This window comes from Plectropomus leopardus, chromosome 22 (assembly GCF_008729295.1).
Source record: "Plectropomus leopardus isolate mb chromosome 22, YSFRI_Pleo_2.0, whole genome shotgun sequence".
Classification (NCBI taxonomy): Eukaryota; Metazoa; Chordata; class Actinopteri; order Perciformes; family Serranidae; genus Plectropomus; species Plectropomus leopardus.
The window spans coordinates 24804805-24828712 of NC_056484.1; the positions used below are offsets into that span (position 1 = coordinate 24804805).

A 23908-nucleotide genomic window follows, 5' to 3' on the forward strand; every position below is an offset into this window, starting at 1 on the left:
GTGGCAGAGAGACCTGCCAAGTGAAGTAGTCAGAGTGGAGAGATGAAAAGCAGTGACCCAGAGCTTAGGAAGGCCCAAGTTCATGACACACAGGCAAAGGAAGTGAGGTCACTGTTAGATCGCCTACACAAGTTTTCCGACTGGTCAAGAACGGTGAAAGCTATCACCAGACTCAAACATTGTGCAAAGGAGACCAAAACCCAGCGGCTAAGGTCCTGTGAAGCCAGCAGTTTGGGGGAAAGGAGAGAAGCAGAGCTGACCATTATCAAGATGGTTCAAGAAGCAGCCTTCTCACAAGAAATACAGTGCCTACAGCATCATAAGGAGATGTGAGTCAAAGACAAGGTCAACAAATTGCACAAGTTTTGTCCATTCCTTGATGACCAAGGTATCCTCCGTGTGGGAGGTTGCTTAACTCATGCTGCTCTACATCCACATGTGAAGCATCTGGCGGTCCTCCCGAGAGACAGTCATGTGTCAGCATTGCTCATCAGGCACTATCATGAGAGAGTTCACCATCAGGGACGGGGGATGACTATGAATGAGCTTCGTTCCAATGATATATGGATCCTTGGATGCAGCAAGGTAGTATCATCCCATATCAATAAGTGCATCAAATGCAGGAAGTTCAGGAGATGCACAGAGCAACAAAGAATGGCAGACCTCACCTGAAGGAAGAAAGGAGCTGAAGCAGTATGGACTATTACTTACCTACATTGAAACGGGCTTGGTTAGAACCCAGATGCAGTACGCCAAAACTCAGAGATAGTTGGTAATGACTTTTATTAAAACCAACACAAACGAAGAACAGCCCACAGATATTCAGTTCGTTCTTCTGGCGGTTAGCCCAAACAATGTCTCTGGGAATCCCACGAAGCGAAGGACCACAGAAGCCGGGTGGGCGGAGGGGGCCTGGAGGAGGGTCAGAACTCCTCGGAGCCGTCAGAACCAACGTCGTCGCCGTCGTCATCAGAAGGAGGGTCACCCTCCAGCGGCGACACGGAACCCATCGGGAAGGACCCCAACCCAGAAGGTCCAGGAACAGGAGACGGAGGACGGGCAGAGACGGAGGACCCACGACCGGGAGCTGCACGGGACGGCTGATCCGGATGGAGACGGTGGAACTCCTCAATGAGCTGGCTGTCCAGGATCTGCCGAGCCGGAACCTAGGACCGCTCCTCCGGACCGTACCCCTCCCAGTCAACAAGGTATTGGAGACCCCTGCCGCGGCGCCTGGAATGAAGGAGCCGACGTACTGTGTAAGCCGGTGCCCCCTCGATGAGTCGAGGAGGAGGAGGCGGCTGAGAGGCCGGCTGCAGGGGGCTCTCCCGGACCGGTTTGACCCTGGAGACGTGGAACGTGGGGTGGATTCTCATGGTACGAGAGCCAGCTTTCGGGAGTCCACCCTCAGCGGAAAATCTCTGGTAGACAGCCAAACCCTCTGGCCCACCCGGTAGGAGGGGGGCCTGGGAGCGGCGACGATTAGCCGCCGAGGTGTAGCGACCCGCAGCCCGTAACAGCGTGGATCTGGCTCGGGTCCAGGTTTGGCAGCAGCGACGGATGAAATCTTCCACCGAAGGGTAGGCCGTCTCCCTCTCTTGAGCGGGAAACAGAGGAGGCTGGTAACCATAAGCACACTGGAAGGGGGAGAGCCCAGTGGCGGAACTCTGGAGGGTGTTATGGGCGAATTCCACCCACAGGAGCTGTGATGACCAGGAGGCTGGGTGAGTAGAGGCCATGCAACGCAACGCCGTCTCCATCTCCTGGTTCATCCGTTCTGTCTGCCCATTGGATTGAGGGTGATACCCCGAGGACAGGCTGGTGGACGCCCTCAGGAGCCGGCAGAACTCTTTCCAGAACGCTGAGGTGAACTGGGGTCCCCGATCGGAGACCACATCAGAAGGGATGCCGTGCAACCGGATCACATGCTCCAGTAGCAACCCCGCGGTCTCCTTGGCTAAAGGGAGCTAGGGTAGAGGCACAAAATGTGCCATCTTGCTGAACCGGTCTACCACTGTCAGGATTGTGGTGTTGCCACCCGACAGTGGCAGACCGGTGACGAAGTCCAGAGCGATGTGGGACCAGGGGCGATGAGGAACAGGAAGTGGGTGCAGATGACCGGCAGGAGCTTGGCGAGGGGTCTTACATTGGTTGCAGACAGGACAGGAGTTCACAAAGTCTTTGGTGTCGTTGACCAATGTGGGCCACCAGAACCGTCGTTGCAGGACCTCCCTGGTACGAGTGATCCCAGGATGACAGGTAAGACGAGAAGAGTGGGCCCACTGTAACACCTCTGATCTGAACTTCTCAGGAACGAACAGACGGTTCTGGGGACAGGAACTGGGACCCGGCTGTTGCTCCAATGCCGACATGATGCGTTCTTCAACCGCAAAGACACGAAGCTTGAACCTACTGTGGCTGGAGAGCAGGAAACCCCGTAGCTCGACGAGCCGACAACACGTGTGGGAATGTTGTCGGGGATTGCGCTGAATCTTGGTCGGAGACAGGCAGAAGATCCGTAGCCGGGAAAACAGTCCGAAGGAACAACGGTACCGTCGAGGAGCAGGCAGGAGGATCGTCGTGGTCGAGCGGTGAGGTCTTTGCCAGTGGAGCCGTCAGATTTCCGGAACGCCAGAGCAGAGCACGTGGTCGGGGACAGAAGGCAGGTAGGTACACGGGGAGGCAGGCACAGAGAGCTGGTCGGGAACAGGCTGGGTCGGCAACGGGAAATCTGGCAGGAAAACGCTGGAGAGTCGTGCATAATGCAGAGGAACAATCTGGCAGTGAGTGAACGTGTTGGAGTGTCTTAAATACCGGACTGATTGGAGATGAGCTGCAGCTGAGGGAGAGCAGGCTGCAGCAGTGGGCGTGGCTGGCAGGTAGAACAGGTCAGAGTGAGGTGAGTGGAAAAACACTGGCAGTGAGGGAGAGGAGGAGAATGCAGGAACCATGACATACATGTGTTCCAGGGCAATACACATCGAAATGTGCGATGACTTGACATCGGATGCCTTCATAAATGCCCTGCATTCATTCATCTCCATTCGAGGAGCAGTACGCCAAATAAGATGTGATCAAGGAACGAACGTCATTGGTAATAAGCATGAATTTGTTGAAGCATTGAAAGAGATGGATCATGAGGAGCTCAGAGAACTGGGATGCAAGTTCATCATGAACACCCCAGCTTCAAGTCATATGGGTGGCGTCTGGGAAAGACAGAACACTACTTCCTGTTACCACTCTTCCTCCTAATACTGACTATAAAGTGCTTTCCACTAAATGCTACTAAATGGCAAGAAATAGGGGACAAAGTCCATAGTGATGAATGGAAAATGGACCTGCACTTGCATAGCACCTTCTTGGTCTTCTGACCACTCAAAGTGCTTTAATTCTACATCTCACATTCACCCATTTAAACACAGACTCACACACTGGTGACCGAAGCTACTGTACTGTTACTCATTAAACGTTCTCATGCACTCACACACTGATAGTACAGCAATTTGGAGTTCATTATCATGCCCAGATACTATGACATGCAGCCAGGAGGAGCTGGGATTCAAACCAAAATGAGCTTCCTCCGTGGGGTGGCTGGGCTCTCCCTTAGAGAAAGGGTGAGAAGCTCGGTCATCCGGGAGGAGCTCAGAGTAGAGCTGCTGCTCCTCCGCGTTGAGAAAAGCCAGACGAGGTGGCTTGGGCATCTAATTATGATGCCTCCCGAACAGCTCCCTGGTGAGGTGTTCAGGGCACGTCCCACCGGTAGGAGGCCCCGGGGAAGACCCAGGACACGCTGGAGAGACTATGTCTCTCAGCTAGCCTGGGAACGCCTCGGGATCCCCCAGGAAGAGCTGGACGAAGTGGCCGGGAAGACGGAAGTCTTGGCTTCCCTGCTTAGGCTGCTGCCCCTGCGACCCGACTCCAGATAAGCAGAAGAAAATGGATGGATGGATGGATGGATGGATGGATGGACCAAACGTAGTAAACAATATAAAGTGAAAAAAAAAAATACATTAAGGTTTAACAACAATGAATTACAGAGAAAAGCTCTGAACGGCTGAAAGCACTGGACCCCATAGAAGATAAATAGACAGGAGGTGTCGTGAGGAGCATGGACGAGGAAGACTGAAGAGTACGGGAAGGTGTGTAAGGATGAAGGAGGGCAAAGAGGTACGCAGGAGCGAGGTCATGGAGAGCCTTCACAGTGAGTAGGAGAATCTTGTAATCAACACAGTGTTTGATAGGGAGTCAGTGAAGCTGCTGTAGGATGGGGGTTATGTGTTCAATTGAGGGAGTAATGATGCGGGCAGCAGAGTTCTGAACTAATTGAAGTTTATGAAGGAGCTTGAGACCTCCAAAGAGGAGAGAATTACAGTAATAGATGCAAGAGGTGACGAGTGTTGACAAGGATGACAGTCCTATGGGGTGAGAGAGATGGACGGAGACAGTTGATATTGCATAGATGGAAATATGCAGACTGAATGATGTTATTGATGTGTGCTTTGAATGATAGAATCTGGCAGCTTGTTCTCACCCCGAACTTGTCATATACATCCACTCTGTCAATGCTTTGAGTGCACGAGCATGCCAAAAGCCATCTTACACGTCCAACTAGAAAGTGGCTAGGTGGCATTAGATGAGAACGCCCTTGGACAGAACCGGTGGCATTGTTGTGGCAGCCGGCTGGAGGGCACCAGGTGTGTCCACATGCAACACGCAGGGGTCACATGACAATGCATCAATTGTTTGTGCATGAAGGACAGCGTCAGGTAATAAGGCTGCCAGTAACCCTACCCCTAACCATCTGTGACTTTGTTGCCTAATCGACAACATCATGACAGTCCGCCTTGGTGGCCATGTGCTGTTGTGTAAACATAAGGACTACTTATTGTCATCCCACCATGTGCATTTGTTGACACCACTGTAACGGCGTACCAGAGTGTAAACAGCTGATGCAGAATGATACCTAAAATTTAATAAGTATGTGGAAGGTCACTGACAGAGCAGCACCATGTGACAAGTTGGGACAAGAATGTATTATATCAGGACATGTCCCTTAAGGCAACTGAGCAAGTACTGTATTTACTATCTACTAGTATTGTACTTGAAAAATCGGGACCAAAGCTCTTCCTGTTCTTTAGGATCATGGGAAGGGGATAAATCACTGTTCCAAAAGGAAAATACATGTTCTCTAAGTGACTTTTGTGTGACTTTGAGACCCTCTCTCACTGGAACTTGACTGTAAGCAGAACATTTTAATTTTTAGCAGCCATTGTTGGATGCAGTTGCACATTTTTGACTCTACAAATACAGTTAACTTTCAAAACTATCAAAAAAATCCACAACAATGGCATGAAAGTATTTGCTCGTCTCCACAAGGTTTCCTCTCTGTATTCAACCCTCTTGCTCTCCTTACATGCTGCCTTCAAATTATACTTCTCATCTGCTGATTCACAATGCATAGAGAGCAATCTCCTGTCAGCCTATATTTATCCTGAGGTTATGAGAATACTCAACTTGCCTTCCCTCACTTCTAACCTTTCTATTCTTTCTTTCTGTTTCCTTTTCCTTGTCCAACACCCCCCATTTTCTGATGTTCTTCCTCCCCACCCTCTACCATTCCTCCTCTCCTTCTTCCTCTTAATCACCAGCCTCTTCAGCAGTGAGTGAGTAATGAATATGTAGCTGTGTGCTTCTTCTCAGCTGCCGTTCTGCTCTTTGTATTATTTGCCCAGGCTCATGCAATCATCATGATGATTGATGGAGGAAGGAAGTGATGGAGGGAGGGAAGGAAGGCAGCGGTGTGAAATGCTGGAGATGGATGGAGAAAGGTACCTTAATTAAAAATTTGTAGTGTTAATTTGGAAGGATTAACGTTTATTGGCTTCACAGTTTCTGCAAGCAGGCAACTTTAAGAGCTTTGCTCAAAGGAACGACCAATAATGCATAGTGATGTTATTTAAAACGTGATGACGGTGAAATTCTGTTTAAAAATAGTAAACATTAACAAAACATAAAGGGAGTTAAGAAGAGAAACATTTTCAAGGCTCCTTGCTAGTATGTGTAATAATAATAATAATAACTCCAAATATGTTGATTTGGTGCAGTGGTATGTTTTAACAGGAAGTACACAAATTACGTAAATGAACGCTGTAAATCTGCGTTCTTGCATTGCCCATCACCCATACCACCACCACAGACACAACGAGTATAGAGGCAGATCAAGAGACAGAACCGTTCTCTCTCACTCTCAAACTTGGACCAAAATCTGATCAGTAAAACTAAGCAGTGCTGATAAAATATAAATCAAGACTATATTACTGATCTCCTAAAATGTTTATTTTAGAAACACATTTTAGTGCCCTGTTAAGCTGTATTAAGAGCTTGTAAACAGGAAGTAAGCACCATATTGTCTTCTTCACAGTGAAAATGGAGGCTTAAATGACATTCTGTAAAGCTGAGCAGCACTGATCCAATATAAAGCAAGATTATGTCACTGACTTTTCTATTTCTCTCTTCAAATATTTTCAGAAACATGTTTTAGCCTATAGTTTAAGTGGCAATACATGATTGTTTCTTGCTGGCAGGCCACCATAATGTTTCACACGTACAAGTTCACATTACATCAACCAGTGCATTCTGGTAGTTGCAGGTTTTCTACCTTTTTAGCAAAAGCGTTCTTTTTCTCTGCTTTCTCCGGTCATGCATCACCAATTTCAAAAGTACATCCCTTTACTGCAGAGACATTTAATTTAAAGGCCATCTTTCCAGCAGTGAAGTACTTCTTTAAAGCCCCTGGGAACCAAAATCACCCAAAACTTTATGGATATATCATTTAGGGTCTGACATACATATTAAAAAATCAGAAATTAGCAGAAAATACCCTCAGTCCAGATATGAAATATTGTCATTTTAGTTTTTTCATAGCTTCCTCAGGCTGGGTTGGTTTGTGCGTGGTTATCCCTGATCCATATAATTTTTATATGGATAAAGCCAATTAAAAGTCAGGTGTCACTTGATACTTGATACCTTTCCTGCTTCAGCTCCCTGACTGTAGTCAGCGAACACAGAGGAGATTTGTGTTCCTCCAGGGCTGAAGTAACTTCAGGGTTAACTCCCTTCACTTTAACCAGCAGCTGGGAAGCAAAACATGGAGCTCCACTTGGTCTTGAGAAGCAGCAGCATTTACTAACCGAAAACTGTGACTGACACCGCACAGTTACCACTAAGCTGACCACTTTTTACCGTTTGGCAAAGACCCGTTTCTCTGCTCTGCTCCGATGCATTCACTGACACTTGTATCTCCCACTCACTCGACCGCTCACACCATATATCCAGGACTTTTTTACCGGGGTGGCCTTGATGGGACACAAAGCTAGTGTGGGGTGGCTATGGCATAGCAGAGTTTAATGCCATGTACGCAGCCGACCACAGTTCAAATCCCAGCACTTTGCTGCATGTGACATCCCCTCTTTCTCCCATGATTTCCTGTCTCATAAGTGTTAAATAAAGGTGTCTATTCTGGTTTATTTTTAAATTCCATTTCCCATTATTACAGTCCTCAATTATATCTGGTTATTTTAACTACTCTAAATCAGTAAAATATGTTCAGGATAGGGTACAAATTTTCTAAGAGCCATTTCCTTGGATTAAAGTCCTCATCTCTTCACAAATTAGATTAGATTAGCAAAATTCAACTGCTCTCAACTCATCCTGTAGAATAACATTATCAGTCATCAGCTCATCAACTGTGTCACCTGTATTGTTGCTTTACTAACTGAAGCGCCATCTTGTGGTTACATTAAAATACAGCAATCCAGGCAACAGAACAAACCAAAACTTTTTTGATTTGTTCTTTGCCAGATTTGTTTTTAATTAATCACGAGATGGCACTTAAATTAGTAAAGCAAACATTATGGTGACTGAATAATGTCACTCTAAAGGATGCCTTTTGATGTTTAAAAATGTGCAAAAAGTGGTTTTCAACCCAGACAGTATTCATGTTCCTGAAGAAGATATACATGGAAATGTTGGCTTTGATTCAGCATAAATGTTTTAATTTAAATCAAACAATTCTTTTTCATAAAGTAACTTATAAAAAATGTGCATAAACAATTGTAACATAAACCAAATAAATATTAACTCAAACAAAGTACATACTATGAAGCAATGTTAACAAAACGCTCATGATCAGGATTCTAATAACATGCAGCTGTAAGAAGAAGCTGTCTTCATGTTAACAAACCTTAAGGACAAAAACACAAGACCATTGAGCACATCTTAGATGAGATGAATCCTCCTGTTTTGGTGATTGTCTGCAAAAATTTTAATGAACTTGTCCATGTCAAGCGACTTGGCTCTTCTGGCCTCAATGCTGAGAACACCCAGGTTGCTGAGCCTGTCATCAGTCATTGTTGTGCGCAAATGACTTTTGATAAGTTTGAGAGCTGAAAAGCTGCGCTCACACGCTGCGCTACTGACTGGGAGGGCGTATGGCGATTTTGCACAGACGGAAAAGCTCATGGAACACATCCTTATGTGGTTCAAGGAACACAGCAAGTTCAATAATACTCGACAATTTCTGCATTCCACTTTGCTGTTTCCTTTGCAAAAGCCTCCTTGTCTGGTGGAGTTCATGACTGAGATCTTCGGAGTCACTTTCATAAATTTCTCCCAGGCGAAAGACTGCTTGCTCTTGAAGGAAACATTTGCTTTTGGGGTCTAAACCTTGTATTCCTCTCATTATATCACAGTTGTCTTTGGAGAAGCGCCTGTCTAACTCTCCAAGTATGGTGTCCACAATGGGATAGAAGATTGCCCTCCTAAAGGAATCCTTGTCACTGTCATTACATTTGCGCTGACCCAATGTAGAGGTTATCACAGACCCACCAAGTCTGGAATTAACTTTTTGAGACCTCTTTTTCTCTGCATTTTCAATGGCAATATTGCACTTTGTGGCAGTGTCCACAATACCTTTCCACAGACTGTCAACAAATGTTTCACTTCTGTACTCCTGAAATGAGTCTTTGAGTGCACTTACTATATCCACTGCCATGGCAAGGTCAAGTGAAGGAGATTGGAGACTATCAGACAGCATCTTTGCATCCCCAAGGAGCCTTCGAAAGGTTGCAAGAAGACTGACAAAGCTTAGGTCTAGCTGATTCAGCAAACCTCGAGCATCTACAGACCTTTCCCCACTATTTTCTGTAGCAATGTCTTGCAGAACACAAAGTACAGCAGGTAATCGGTCCATTAGATTCCTGCAGGCCAGGTATCTACATGCCCATCTCGTGTCACTGAGCTTCTGCAACTCCCTCGGCTGACCTTCATACATTTCCTTTTGCACATCTAGCCACTTCTGGTGAACATAGGACCCAGACATATACACATAAAGCTTCTGCAGTAGTGCAAAAAAGCAATCAGCCTCTGGGACTGCCTTCACAGTATCAATGAGTACCAAGTTCAGGCAATGTGCATTGCAGTGTACATAAAATGCATGTTTTGCACCAGTCTTTATTCTGGCTGCCACTCCAGAGTGTATCCCACTCATTACTGACGCTCCATCATAACCTTGTCCAACAAGATTTGTTCTGTACTCAAGTCCATATCTTTCCAAACAGTGGATGATTTTGTCCTTGAGTCCTTCTGCATCTAATCGTGTGGCTTGTTGAAAGTCAAGAAAACTTTTGTGCACTGCCCCATTATAGTAGTACCTAAGTACCAGTGAGAGCTGCTCCTTCTTTTTCAGGTCTTTTGTTTCATCAGCAATCACAGAGAACACCTCACTTTCCTTCACTTCCTGAATTATCTCCTCACGGACCATATTTGCCAAGCATTCTAGGATTTCATTTTGTATTACACTGCTTGTGTACTTGGCATTCTGCTTTCCCTTCATTTTTTTCTGTACCACTGGGTCATGCTTTGCAATCATTTCCAAGATTTCTAAAAAGTTTCCTCTGTTATCTACCTCTTCTGTCTCACGGTGACCTCGTTGTGTTTTGTGTTGCTGTCAAAAGAAGTACTTCAGCCACTGTTTTAATATATTTTCGATTCTCTTGGACTTTCTTGTTGTATGCTTCATTAAGGGCATCACGTATGGAAGAATCTGTTAGTATTGCCTTCTTGTGCTCACCCCATGCAAACATGGCATTGACATGACCCTCTGACTTTTCATGTACTTTAAATCCACCATCTTTGTACATTGCCTTTTTCCAATGAGAGAATCCCAGTTGTGATGTGAATACAGATACTGGGGTGTTTGGCAAAGAGAAGTGTCGACATGGAAAACAATAGGCAGAGTCTTGGCTTTGGGAGTACTCAAGCCATGGGTGTTGTTTATACCAGTCACTGTTGAAGGACCTCTTCCTGTTGCCTTGCATGGTTCGTGGAAATACCTTAAGTTGAGGTTGTGTAGGACCCGCTGCTCTGAACTGTGAAACGTCTGTAAATTATGAATAATCATGATCAGTCCTTACTTTAGTTTTTATGAAGTTTCATTCAGAATGATTAGTTACAAAGTGAATTTGTGATCAGTATTACAGCTTCCAAGTTATTTAAATGGAAGGCGCTCATAAGGTTGTTGAGGTTGTTGAGGCAAAAATGTCAGAACATACCGTGAGGTCCAGGTGGGGCAGCATGTATTTGTGCATGAGGAGCATGAGGAGCCTGAGGAGCCTCTCTGTCATCGGTGTCACCATTGCCTGAAGTAGTAAAAACAATAACCATTACATCCATAGACTGTATGTGGACAGGTTAGTGTCACACATTTTCCTTTTGTCTTTTCAATCAATCAATCAATCTTTATTTGTATAGCGCCAAATCATAACAAAAGTCATCTCAAGGCACTTTACACATAGAGCAGGTTCTAAACCAAACTCTTCAGGATTTAATTTTCATAATGTTTTGTATTGAGATTTAAAGAATAGATTGCCTGTTTAAGTGTGCTGTGTATTAGCAAATGAATAGCATACACTTTAGTCAAAATTGAAATTAAATCAACTATGAGAGTACACGACAACTTCAGATAAATGTTCATGAATGACAAATGTGGACATAACAGAACTTGACGTACCATGCTTCGCAGGTGGAGTTCCAGACCCTGCGGGATCCTCCTCTGGGTGTGGCTGGTCAGCTGTGGGAATACACAGATATCTGAGAAATATAATTAGAATTGTATATATATATGTATGTATAGATATATTTTACACCCACACAATCATACATACATATGTGTGTGTGTGTGTGTGTGTATTATGCACATTTTATTATTGTTCTTCTGTCTTTTACAACTGTTTGAACTACTGATGTTTCAGACACTTGTAATTGTATAGCTGGAAACACATTCAAGCTGCAAACAGTTTGAATGTGAGCCTACATGGAAAATTCAAACTATCCAAGCATGACTTACCACCATCCTGTGCAGGGGGAGCTGACTGCCCTTCATCACTACTGTACCTAGGCTGCTGACCTGATGTTTCACTGATGCTGGAAGCTGTGGCTGATTCTGAGTCTTTTCTTTTTTTGAGGAAGAAGGACTGAATATCTCTGCTTCTCTTCATACTGTAACTATTCTCCTAATATCCCTGGGGAAATGTAATTCAATCACTCAATCAATCAATCAATCAATCAATCTATCAATCAGTCAGTCAGTCAGTGAAATCACTTTTAAGTAATAGCAAACGTCAAGCAAGATCATAATAAATTTGGGCTTGAATCAGTGTGCAAAATACAGGTGTTCGTGGGACTCTGGAACCCGAGAGTACTCAGGTAAACAATAGATAAATCTCATGGTTTCTGCTACGTGTAGTCTACTTGATCGCGGCACCGACACGGCAAAATAAAAGCATCAATAAGGAAGCAGGTTATTATAGCACGTACGTTTAACACCACATGTCCGTTTCTGTTTATAATCTCCTCTGCGGGGAGACACTGGCGATATCAGGAAAAAAAAAGAAAACTAACGTTCAATTCTTGACTTGGTTTGAGGCTGCTAAACTTAATCTAGCTAGTGCAGCCACTGCAGTGTAGTTCGTCTTACTCTTTCAGCTGATACTTAGTGCTAGATCAAATTTTGCTACACATTCAGAGGGAACTACGATATAAACAAATATTGCATTACCATACCTCCGACAGATTTCACCGGTTTCCTTATCCAGCATGTGAAGCTCCTTTCACCATCCTCACAGTCCAGCAGCTGCAGCAGGTGCAACGTAAGACGCAATGTGCGTGGGTCACCCGACTCTCCACCTGTATGGTCATTGGCCAGACGTACGCTGAACAGAGATCAGCTGTCACAGCCTCGGTAAAACCATTACTGTGATAGTTCAAAATGTAAAACTGGCTCTAAATCAGTTGATCGGCTGTCATCATTGATTGACAGAATTTCTCTTGTTTCTCGTGTTGACGAACTTGACCAACTACCAACTATCAGATCTGGGATGGCCGCAGGGGTGGCCAATGAGATTTCAGGGGTGGCCCCGGCCACCCCAGGCCACCCCCTAAAATCGCCATTGCGCCACTCTGATAACACTAATTTAACAGAGCTCCACTGAATACTGTAGATGTTACCAGACGTGGTCACTCTGGGCTAGGACAGATAGAGCTGTACCAAGCTGACTCTGCTTTGCTCCATAGCTATCACCATGGAGACGAGGGACAGTTGACAAAGGTTAAACTTGCTACTTGTCACAACAGCACACTCTGAAGACTCAAACATACTTATTATCTTAGTATGAGTCTATGTATGGAGCTCCCGACAGTTACATCTAGTGATCAGCTTTTATTAATACCAGGAACCCATGCTGGGCTTCATTATTCTCTCTCTGCATGGCAGCACATCCAAAGGTGCTGTATACCATTCCTGCACCCAGGAGAGAGAGCTCTGTGTCAGGCTTTGAGCTCAACAGGAGAGCCCGGGAATGGCCTGGATGAAAGCAGCAGTCTGGCTTGCAAGATCAATCCCCCCCTGAGAGAAGGAGAGAAAATGCAGAGAGGTACTGAGAGGAAGGAGAGAGGTCGAAATAAAGAAAAGAGCCAAAAAACAGGCAGCAGCATGAAAGCAAGAAGAGAGCGTGGCCGGGCGAGGCAGAGAACACTGTGGAGATAGAAAGTGAATGCAAGTGAAAAAAGAGGAAAATCTATCCGACTGAGCATGGCGCAGAGACACGAGCTCTGAGCAAACTATTGTAGAAGCAAGAGCTCAGGCTCAAACACATACACACACACACACACACACACACACACACACACACTAACAAACAAAGCTGGACCCTTGCCATCAACATTTGAGACTCCCACTGAAAAACAGGTCTCCTCCGGAAAACTAGGAACATTCTTCTGTGTATGTCCTGAGGAAGCCACTGGACTGTGTGTGTGTGTGTGTAGGTTGTAAACAATAAGATAAATTAACAGTGTCTGCAGCTTTCTCCTCTTGTCAATGTGTTTATCTGCTTCAGCTGAATGCTGCCCTGGTGGATCGAGATCATACTGAGTTCCACTCTGGTGTTCGTAGGTGTACATTCAATAAGCCCAAAGCATCAGTGCAGCCCACATCTGAGAGGTTGTATTAGGTTTGTTGTTGTGGGTTGTTTCATTTTGACATTAATTACAGTTTCACTCCTGTGGTGTTATTCTCTATTTTTCTTGTTGTGAAAAAAATTCCTGAAAAGACCCAAGTCAACAGTAGGCAGGTTTCCATTAGATTTGCGCAAAACTTAAGCAATATTTTTGAACTGTTAATAAACACATTTGCGAGATGACTGCATTGCGTGATGTTCTGCGACTTCTCCTCTGGTGATAACATTCCAAGAAGCATGGCGATGGATTTTCAAAGCATTAGCAGCTTTATTTCTATTGCAGCCACCACACTAGCTGTCATTATTTCTAATCCAAGACCACATACAACGAAAAAAGTAAAACAACAGTGTTGTTCATTTTATGTATTTTTTCTCACTGAAATAGTTGACAATTAGTTTGCCTGTTTGATCTAAGCCTTTCTAATTCATGTGCATGATTAAACTATTATTTCAAATAAAATGAATTCACAATGGCAGCATGACATTAAAACTAGAATTCATTTGATCAATGGACTTATTTTACCTGCCTTTTAACCAGAAGAATGGAGAGGAGGAAGGAGGGAAAACAAAAAGAGGAGCGAAACTCCGACATTGGTGCATGATGCGGAAGTTTACAAGCAGAAGTTCACTGCCCTGAGTGAGCCTGTGTCACTGTCAGCTCATTTATCACCGGCAAGTAATAAAGAGTTGACATTATGTGACCATGAGGATAATGCTAAAGGTACTTTACTGTATGTCTCCCTTACCTTTGACTCTGTCCGTAATATCAGCCCTAGTGTAGCCTATTAGCTAGCGCTAATGTTAGCATAAGGGTAACTTTTCACTGTTAAAACTACGTCGCATCAACATAATGTTTTAGCCGGCTTGAGGTTATGGATTTGTAATTCCAGCACAGCACGCTAAGTAATTGAGGTCGTTTTCTCAAATGAACGCTTAGGCATTTAAGTTTAGTAAATACGTGATATGTCAACTTAATTAAATGCAGAAATGTCGTAAAGCTGCCATGAACGTTACTGGTGGAATGTTATTAATTGTGGAGGTGGGTGTGTGATGATGTGCCAGCTTTAGCCACCGAAGGAGTCCTTTCAGCCAAACCTGCCACCTGCTAAGCACGACGCGTGCATGGCAGAACGTGTGGGTTTTTGTATTTTGATGTCCACAGGAACAGGTTAGATCAGCTACACTGCCCGTGTTTTTCTAATTCCCTCTTTCCTTCTCTTCCCCTCCCCTCTCCCACCTCTTTTCTCTTATGGCCTTTTTTTGTATTTTCATCTGTCCCCCCGCCCCCTTTTTAATCTTGCTCTTTCCTTCTTTTCACAACTGCTTTCTCTCATTCTCTCTTCCTGTGTTTCTTATTGCATCTTTTCAATTTTTTCCCTCCCCTCTGTTAAACTTTCTCTCAATCCATGTCACTCACTCACACACACTTTAAAATTCAAATGGTTTAATGACATGGCATATCCTGTGCATGTAGCAGTTAAAGTAATTAGAGCACAAGCTAAACTCTCTCTCTCTCGCTCTCTCTCAGGAACACAATGGCAGATAAAGCATCTGGTCAATTGCTGGTCATCTTGAATGAAGACAACAGTGTGAGAATAGAGCTAAGCAATGGGATTTCCATTGAGGAGCTCTGTGGAGGAGCTCATAGGTGTGGTCAAGGGTGTATGTGAATTAAGGGGATACATGACGTAGTACAAGGACACAAGGACACTGATTTTGGGAAAAGGTTTGTAAATCTAGCATCTACAGCTGTCATTAAGAATCTTATCAAAGTTGATTATTATTTATTTATTTATTACTAGTAATTATTTAGCAATTGTTATTCTCAAATTTGTTTCTATATACTCTACTGTTTTGTTGCTTCCAGATCAATGCTGAATGCTAAGAATCACCAAGTTCCCTTGGAGACAAAAAATCCCCCAAACTGCTGGAGGTCATCAGAAGCAAGGGAGGAGTTGTTAAAGAAAAGACCACCAGGATTTTGCAGGCGTCTGATGAGCTATGGATGAATTGTGGATCAGAGGGGTATATGGCTACATTGTCCTTGAGTGGCTGTGATTTTAATTAGTAGTATATGTCCTTTCTCAGGCTGTGGACATCAACATCAGAAGAGAATGCATCCTCAAACTGTTGATAATCTACCAAGGTGAATCTGTTGATCACCTCATCAAAAAAACTCCAGGTAAAGTCATCTTCGTCACTAGCTTACATAGGCCCTGTTTACATGCTCGTAGACAGCTTAATGTTAATGCGTGACACACTGAGGAAGTATATTTGAAAAGTCAGACCACATTAAGAGGTATGGCCACATTCTTTTAGCAATGTCTATACACGTCCGTCCTGCCTGTTCATTTGACATTATGTGCAAGAAAATACAAAACAAAACAAAAAAAAGAATACAATGATTTCCCTTTGCAATATTGTTTTTTTTTCAGATGACCTAGATTTACCATTAGGTCAAATTGCATACTCCTTTCTGCATTCAGTAAAATCTTGAATATTGAAATAATATAAAAGTGTGGCGACTTTGGAGGTGTTTTGCAGTCTTCTATGCATTTCTGTAGTAGTCCCTCCTTCTTTTTTTTCTCTCTTTTGCAGGATGTGCAAGAAAATGAGGCTGAAGAGCTGGACTAGTCAGCTATGACAGTTTTCATCATTGAGAAAGAGGATCCTGTCCATCAGTCCAAAGACATGAAGATTGTCATTGAAGGAACAACAGTTCTGGATGACCTGCTGTCGGTTCCAGTAGCTTTGACCATCTTGTTTGGCCTGATATATGCGCTCAACCTCAAGTATCCAAAAAAGCTTCAATTCACTTTTGAGTTTGAGCAGAAAGAGCTGATGACACTTGACAGGAAAAAGATGCCCCCAAAAATGAACAGACTACGTACACTGCTGCACAGCCCACAATAGACGGAATCTGCTTGCACTGACTGGCTTGGAGCTGAGAGACTTGGTCACCAGTTTGCACTTGCAGGACTTTATTTTCACTGCAGTATTAACAAACAAGCATGCTGAAGTTCAGAGACTACCAGCATCATATGGTCAAGTAGGCCATTGCATGAAAAATGTGTGAAGTTGGCACTTTATGCTTTGGATCCTTTGAAGAGATTGATGTTTAGAGGTTGTTTTTGCACAACTTAATTTTCACTGCAGTATTAAGATTAATTTTCACAGAGACTACCAGTCTTGCTGGCCAAAGTAGGCTTTGTGCTTGCATAAAAAAATCTAAAGTTGACCTTCAAGACTTAGTAGATGTTTCAGGGTTTAACTTGCACTTATTCATTGTCACTGCAGTATTTATAAATGTAAAAATTGTCTTAAGCTGTGTAAAAATATCAACTAGTAGGGCTGAAAGTAGACAGTGTGTTAAGATAATTGTGAGGCTCAGAAAAAATCTGAATTGTTGACAATGTCAGGATTTGTCACTTGATGACATCAGTTGTCTTTGGTGTTTAGCTGAAGGAGACTTGTTTTTATAAATCTGAATTGTGCAAATGATTTGTAATGTTTGTAAATCTAGAATAACTTTAAATGTTCTCAAGGAATGTATTGTAATGGTAATGTATGGTATATGAAAAAAAATTACAACATTAAAACATTTAAATAATGACAACTAGTATTTTTTTTAATTGAGACAACTTAAATAATAAGTTTGCTCCAACCCTCAAAAGGAATTTGAATGAAGTTAAAAATGTTAGGTTATATTGAATGAATTATGAACATTAAGTCAATAGAAGCAATTATATTTTTTAATTGAGCACAATTTAAAATAAATGTAGGTTGAATGAAAATTACTTCTTAATTTATATCAAATACTTAGTGTGATCGCTTACTTCAATTTTTTTATAAACATTCTTTTTATTGAACATTTTCAAAATTAGAACAGTCCAGCACAGTGCATATACAGATTATATGAAATATGCAGCAGATCCACAATACATCCACAGCAATGATCCAAAGAATCCTTATTAGATCTACCATTTCAGGTAGTTGCACTCTGAGTTCCTAGGTACTCCAACACTTTGCCAAATTTTGCTGTAAAAAGGTCTTTCTGACTGTTAATACCAAATCTTAGTCTTTCCAAAGAAATACAGTCTGATATCAGAGACTTCCACAGATGTATTGAAGGGGGTTCATCTCCTACCCATTTGGTCATGACAGCCTTTCGGCTCAACAAGAACAAAAAATGTATGGTGTTCTTATGTGATCTTAATGATTCAGGGATATATCCCAATAGACATAATATTGGATTAGGTTGTATTTGCTGCTTAATTATCACACTGACCTCAGTACATACATTTTGCCAAAACCGCTGAATCTTTTCACATTCCCAGAGGCAGTGGAATCTTGTCCCTAAAATAGTCCTACATTTTGGGCAGTTGGGAGAGGCCCCTGCTGTATATTTACTATACACATATGGAGATATATAGACATTTTGGAAGATATTATACTGCATTTCTCTGAATCTGTTACAAATGGATATTTTCGAAGGTAAAAGTAAGGTTTCTTCCCACATTTCACTGTCTATTGTTGTTTTCAACTGAGTCTCCCACAATTTCCTTAGGAATGATAATCTGTCTGTATTCAGATGTTGCAGTTTAGAATAAAATTTGAAGCCAAAGTGACCTTGTTTGAGACTATCTAAAAGAGTCTTTTCTAGTAAGTTAAAGTCATCTGGAAGACTGAGAGTATCCATTTTACTATGTACATAGTGTCTGATCTGTATTTGTAAAATTCTTTTGTTTGTAGCTTGTATGTAGCCTGTAAGGACTCAAATGTTTTAAATTTTCCCCTATCCCAAAGATCATACATATGGTGAATTCCTGCTTCATGCCAATTCTGAAAGTTGGATCCAGTGACCTCTCTGATTAAATCAGGATTGTCAGTCATTGTTGTTAAACAACTCAATTTATGTTTAGTCTCGAATAATTTCCGTAGAGAATTCCAAGTACTACTCACATTGGTAATTAGAAAATTATCTTTCGCCATAATTGGTAGCTCGCTTCTGCGTTTATCAAGAGAGAGTATGGTTTGGAGAAGATTGCTTCAATCTCAAACCATGGTGGTTTCAGTTGAGCAGTTGCCCATATTGAGATATTCTGGCTTGCATTGAGGTTGTGTAGTTTGTAATGTTGGGGAGGCCCCATCCTCCTAGTTCTTTTGGTAGTTGTAAAATATCTAATTTAATTTTAGGGTTTTCTGCCAGCCCATATAAAATCAGAGAGAGCTTTATTTATATCTTTAATGTTGTTTTTCTTCAGAGATATGAAGAGCATAGATAGAGGATAAATAATTTTGGGGAGAATTATCATCTTAATAAGATTGATTCTGCCAAGAAAGGAAATGGGAAGTTTTTTCCAGCCTAACATCTTATCCTTAATGTGTTTTACCATGGGATTCACATTTTCAGCATAAAGTTGACTCATTTTAGGTGTTATTTTAACCCCCAAATAGGTGAATCCCTCAGGTATCCAGGGGAAAGGTTTTACAAAGTCACGTTCATACTCATACGAAAAACTGAGAGGCATGATTTCAGATTTTGTAAAATTAACTTTGTATCCAGAAATTTGGCCAAACTCTTTCACACAGTTGATCAATGCAGGTATTGAGTTTGATGGATCTGTTAATGTCAGAAGGATATCTTCCGTGTATAGTAGAATTTTGTGCTGTGTTGTTCCTATCAAGGTTCCTTTGATATTGGAGGTTTGCCGGACAGCAATTGCTAACGGTTCTATAGCTAAAGAAAACAACAGAGGTGACCCTTGAGCTGTACCTCTGTTAAGTTGAAATTGGGCAGAAATTAGACCATTTGTTGAGACTGAGGCAGTGGGTATTTTGTATAAAAGCTGTACCCATCGAACAAAATCTGATTGAAAGCCAAATCACTTCAAGCATATATTTTCGCTTAATACGATCAAATGCTTTTTCTGCATCCATCGTCACTATAGCACTTGGAATTTGATGAAAATTAAGATAGTGAATAATATTAATTAAACGTCTTGGGTTATTTGATGAAGTACGGCCTTTTATAAACCCTGTTTGGTCTGCATTAACTATATCAGTCACCACTTTTTCTAGTCGATTAGCCAATATTTTTGAAAGTATTTTTACATCCACTCCAAGTAGGCTGATCGGGCGATAAGAAGCACATTGTTCTGGATCTTTCCCTTTTTTGGGGATAACTATAATGTGAGCTAAATACATAACTTTTGGGAGTTCGCCCTCTTCGAAGGATTTGTTGAACACGCGTTGTAATAATTTGTTAATTTTGCTTTTCATCTTTTTATAAAACTGAGCGCAGAATCCGTCAGCCCCTGGACTTTTATCTGATTGGAGTGAGTAGATCGCTTTATCAATTTCTGTTACTGTAACGGGTCCTTCCAACAGTTTAGCCATCTAAAAAATTACTGCTGCAAAGTGTATCATTGTCCAATTCTGAGGTATACAATGTTTCATAAAATTTCTGAAAGCATTCATTGATCTTTGTATTATTTGTTTGACGGATTTGGTCCTCATCAGATATTGCAGAAATAAAAGCTTTTTGGGGAGAGTCTTCTTTTTAATTTTTTTCAAACTGACGTATTTCCATTAGGTGTATTTTATATTTGCAATTCGAATTTGCACAATTTGAGGGTTAATGGAAACCCGCCTAATGTTTTAGTCACTCTATACTTTGACTTATGTGAAGTCTGTAGTCAGCTCCTCATGTCTTTATAAGGCTCAAGGCCTGAGGCTGCAGTAATGTGGTTATCATACAAGGTGCCATCTGCTACGCAGGTAGCCATTCACTCACACACCAATGGAACAGCCATCAGGAGCCATTTGGGGTTCTTGCCCAAGGATACTTCAACATGTTGACTGGAGGAGCCAGTGATCAAACCACTAACCCTCTGATTAGCAAGGTCATACATTCGATGCAAACACACAACAAAAAACATCTACACTCAAGCCTTTACACCATTTGGGAATGGTAAATGACATAAAACCAGGTGGATTTGTTACAAACGATTAGTATCTGTGGGCACTAAAATAAAAAAAAAAAAGCCTTTGTAGCCTGCCTGTTTTTGGATTGTTTGCTGTGAGTAAATTTTGAACATTAAATCACCCAAACCACTCTGCTGCCTCCAGTCTGACACATGCAGCAAGTCAGCCTGAGTCTGCTGATGGCTTGAAACACAAAGCACATGGAGCAGAGGAAGAGCAATCTCCTCCTTCCAAAAAGACAGAACTTGTAGATCCCCTTGAGAAGTCTTTTACTGAAGGAATGGACAATGCATGGGCCAACTCTGGGACAGAGGGTGAAATTGACTCATACCACAGAGGTGCCTCTATTTTACCCACAGTTTTACCCACTGCTGTCACCCGAGGACAAAGCAAATTACTCTGTCCCAGCAAGGTCAATAACAAGTGAGAGTGTTTTTTTTTCTATGTGGAAGACTTTATAAACAACAAAAGATCTCAGCTTCTATAAGATACTTTTTAAACAAGGAAAGATAGTCATTACTTTTTAAATGTAGCTTTGCAGTGCATTTACTGATCTATGGAACTGTAGTGTGATTTTTTTGTGATTTAATGTGAGTCTCTGGGTGTGAATGCTTTTCCGTGTAGTTTGAGCCCCCAGTCAGACATTTTTCTGTCACCATGTAATAGACAGTGTTTTGAATCTTGGATCTTAATATGTGGTTAATCAAAAGGAACAGTTTGTTTTCTTGCCATGACATTTTTAATCTTTTTATGTTTCAGAAAATTGAGGCTGTCCTTTTATTTTATACAAAACAAATGATGAACAATGATGATCACAATACAGATCAAGGACACATCTGAATTAAAATATATGGCTTACAGAAAGACAAAAGTCAATTATTACTTTTTCAACTGTTTTTCAAAATCAGATCACAGGTGCTTCTGGTGTGGCTCTGGAAGAGTGTTCAGTAGAGGGACCAGGACTGCAGTGAGCTTAATTAGAAGGACTTTCCTCCCTGTCTGAGGTGTTTATTAGTTGGATGCTTTGTCTTTGCCCACGGTACTGCACATACGAGAAAATAATTTCCAGCTTGCAGCTTTTGGTTCTCCACTCTCAGTTTTTATAAAAATTAGTTCCTGTTAAAATAAAGCATTTGGTGAAAAAGAAGAAGGTGAGAACAAATGATGAGTAACCCCTTTGAAAGAATATTAATGAACACAGTTCCACTGACTTTCAGCAACCATCTGAATTAATCCTTATATCATAAAAAGGGCCTGAGTCACCCTGCATCCATTGAACAGAAAGCACTTTATAGCAATCTGTTTCTTTACCCAGTTTTTTCTTTTAAGGTTTTCACATATTTTTTTGTGCTTACTCACTTGATACAAGACCATTAAGCTCCATTTCAGTGAGAATTTTTTTTGGGAAGAATCCACAATATTCCACAATATAACAAGATGCAAGTCTTTAAGATTTAGCTATTTAATTTCTTGTGATATGCATAATGTACTACTAAGTCATTTTAGCATATTCCATCATTACCATACTCTGCTTCACACCTGTGAAAAGGTGTTCATATCCCTTACACAGTGAAATAAACCAAAGTGTCTGCTCATTTGTCCTTGCAGGTAACAAGATATAAATCCCATTTATAGGCATTAATTCTCACACATACATAGGCTATACACATTCAAATACAGAAATGATGAGTGAATTTGGCATTACGCTTCACAGCTTTTACAGGATAGGCTGCAATAAAAGGCTTGTTTTGTGTTTTTAGTCTTTTTTTTCCAAGTTGCATCTCCTGAAATCTGCAGAATGAGAGTGTGGGTGGCTTGATTACAGATGAGGCTTGAGTGGCATCAGGAGAGGTGGAAGTCACACCGAGCTCCAGACCCACAATAATAACAGTAAACACAATATCTCATGAACACCTTGGAGGAATCTCTTCAACTTCGGGAAAAAAATTGAGTGGACTCAAGGATAAGCTGATTAAATTTTGGTGGTCATATGTAACCTGCCTCAGCTCTAACTGCTAATGGTAAAAGACTGGGAGATACAGATATTTATTTCATCAGTGCATTAATCACCTTGTGGACCAGTAGTCAGAAGTTTAGGTCGCTACAGGAGAAAGGGTGTATTAGCAAAATGCAATGAGTGACCGAGTAAAGAACCTCACACACATCAAAGGTAAGTTTTTAAGTGTGTTGTATTGTATTGAATAAGAAATGAAGTTGAAAAAAAATAAATAAAATAAAAAACAATTTTAGCTTTTCAGCTCTTCAGACATGAAGTATCAACCACAGTCCTCAATAAATCAGTCATTTTTTCTTAAATAAATCACAGTCCCTGTGTAAATTCCAGTCTCTACATATAAACACACGATTTTATGCATACACTTTGTAACACAGCTTCTTAATAATTACTTTAACCACTTTTTACTGTAAATTCAATGAACTAAATACATTTCTCAGTATTAACATGAAGCAAAACAGCTGAACATTTCTTTCCCTCTTTTATCTTTTTTTCCCTACTGCCGCTCACTCAAAAAAACACAGAATGAGGGCAAATGTAAACAAAACACTGTAATATAAAACTTTTTTTAACCACCACATTCATGGAAATAATGCCTCATTGATCCATATTAACATTAGCAGAAGCAGCACATTTCACTCAATTTATCAGACTAACTTCAGTAAAAGTTACTCACCAGAGGCTCACAGTTCATGTACACGCACACACTCCAGGCACAGGGCACAATACACGGCTCTCATCAGTCCAGGATCCCGCTTTTTAAGAGACAGGGACATGGGAGTTCAGTAACGTGTAACCTTTACAATTTAGCAATGGATGTGGCTAACGACTGGAGTTAGCGCCGAATGCTAATCAACACAACTCACGTTCTCCTCCGCTTCTGTTGTGAAACACACGGTCCGCTCATCTACCCATGGCAAAAGGGAAGGCTCCACTCTCTGCTCTGACAATAAAAGTGACTTAGACTTAAAATATCTGGCCCTCTCAGACAAAAATCGGCATAGTCCGCAGCAGGAAGTTAGCACACACCGCTGCCTCGGAGACGATCCGGCAGAGAGAAAGAAAAAAACGGGGATCAAAAATGGGGAGAGTCACCACCTCCAAATCTGAGGCCTTGGTACTCTGCTGGAAAATAGTGGACTGTCCTCTCTGGGTGGGGGGAGAGTTGTTGCCCCAAGTGAAGAAGTTCAAGTATCTCGGGTTCACAAGTGAGGGTAGAACGGACTGTGAGATGGCCAGGCAGTTTGGTGCAGCATCTGCAGTAATGCAGGCACTCCACTGGACTGTTGTGGTAAAGAAGAAGTTGAGCCAGAAGGTGAAGCTCTTGATTTACCGG

At 42.0% G+C, this 23908-nt stretch overlaps 1 long non-coding RNA gene across 1 annotated transcript; it reads right to left on the reverse strand.

Moving 5' to 3' along the window:
- Positions 1-23180: 23180 nt before the first annotated feature.
- LOC121961170 lies at positions 23181-23485 on the reverse strand. Its single transcript, XR_006107029.1, has 2 exons — positions 23439-23485; positions 23181-23327 (listed from the first exon to the last, which is right to left on the reverse strand). It is a non-coding gene; the product is annotated as an uncharacterized LOC121961170 (long non-coding RNA).
- Between the last annotated feature and the right edge of the window lie 423 nt (positions 23486-23908).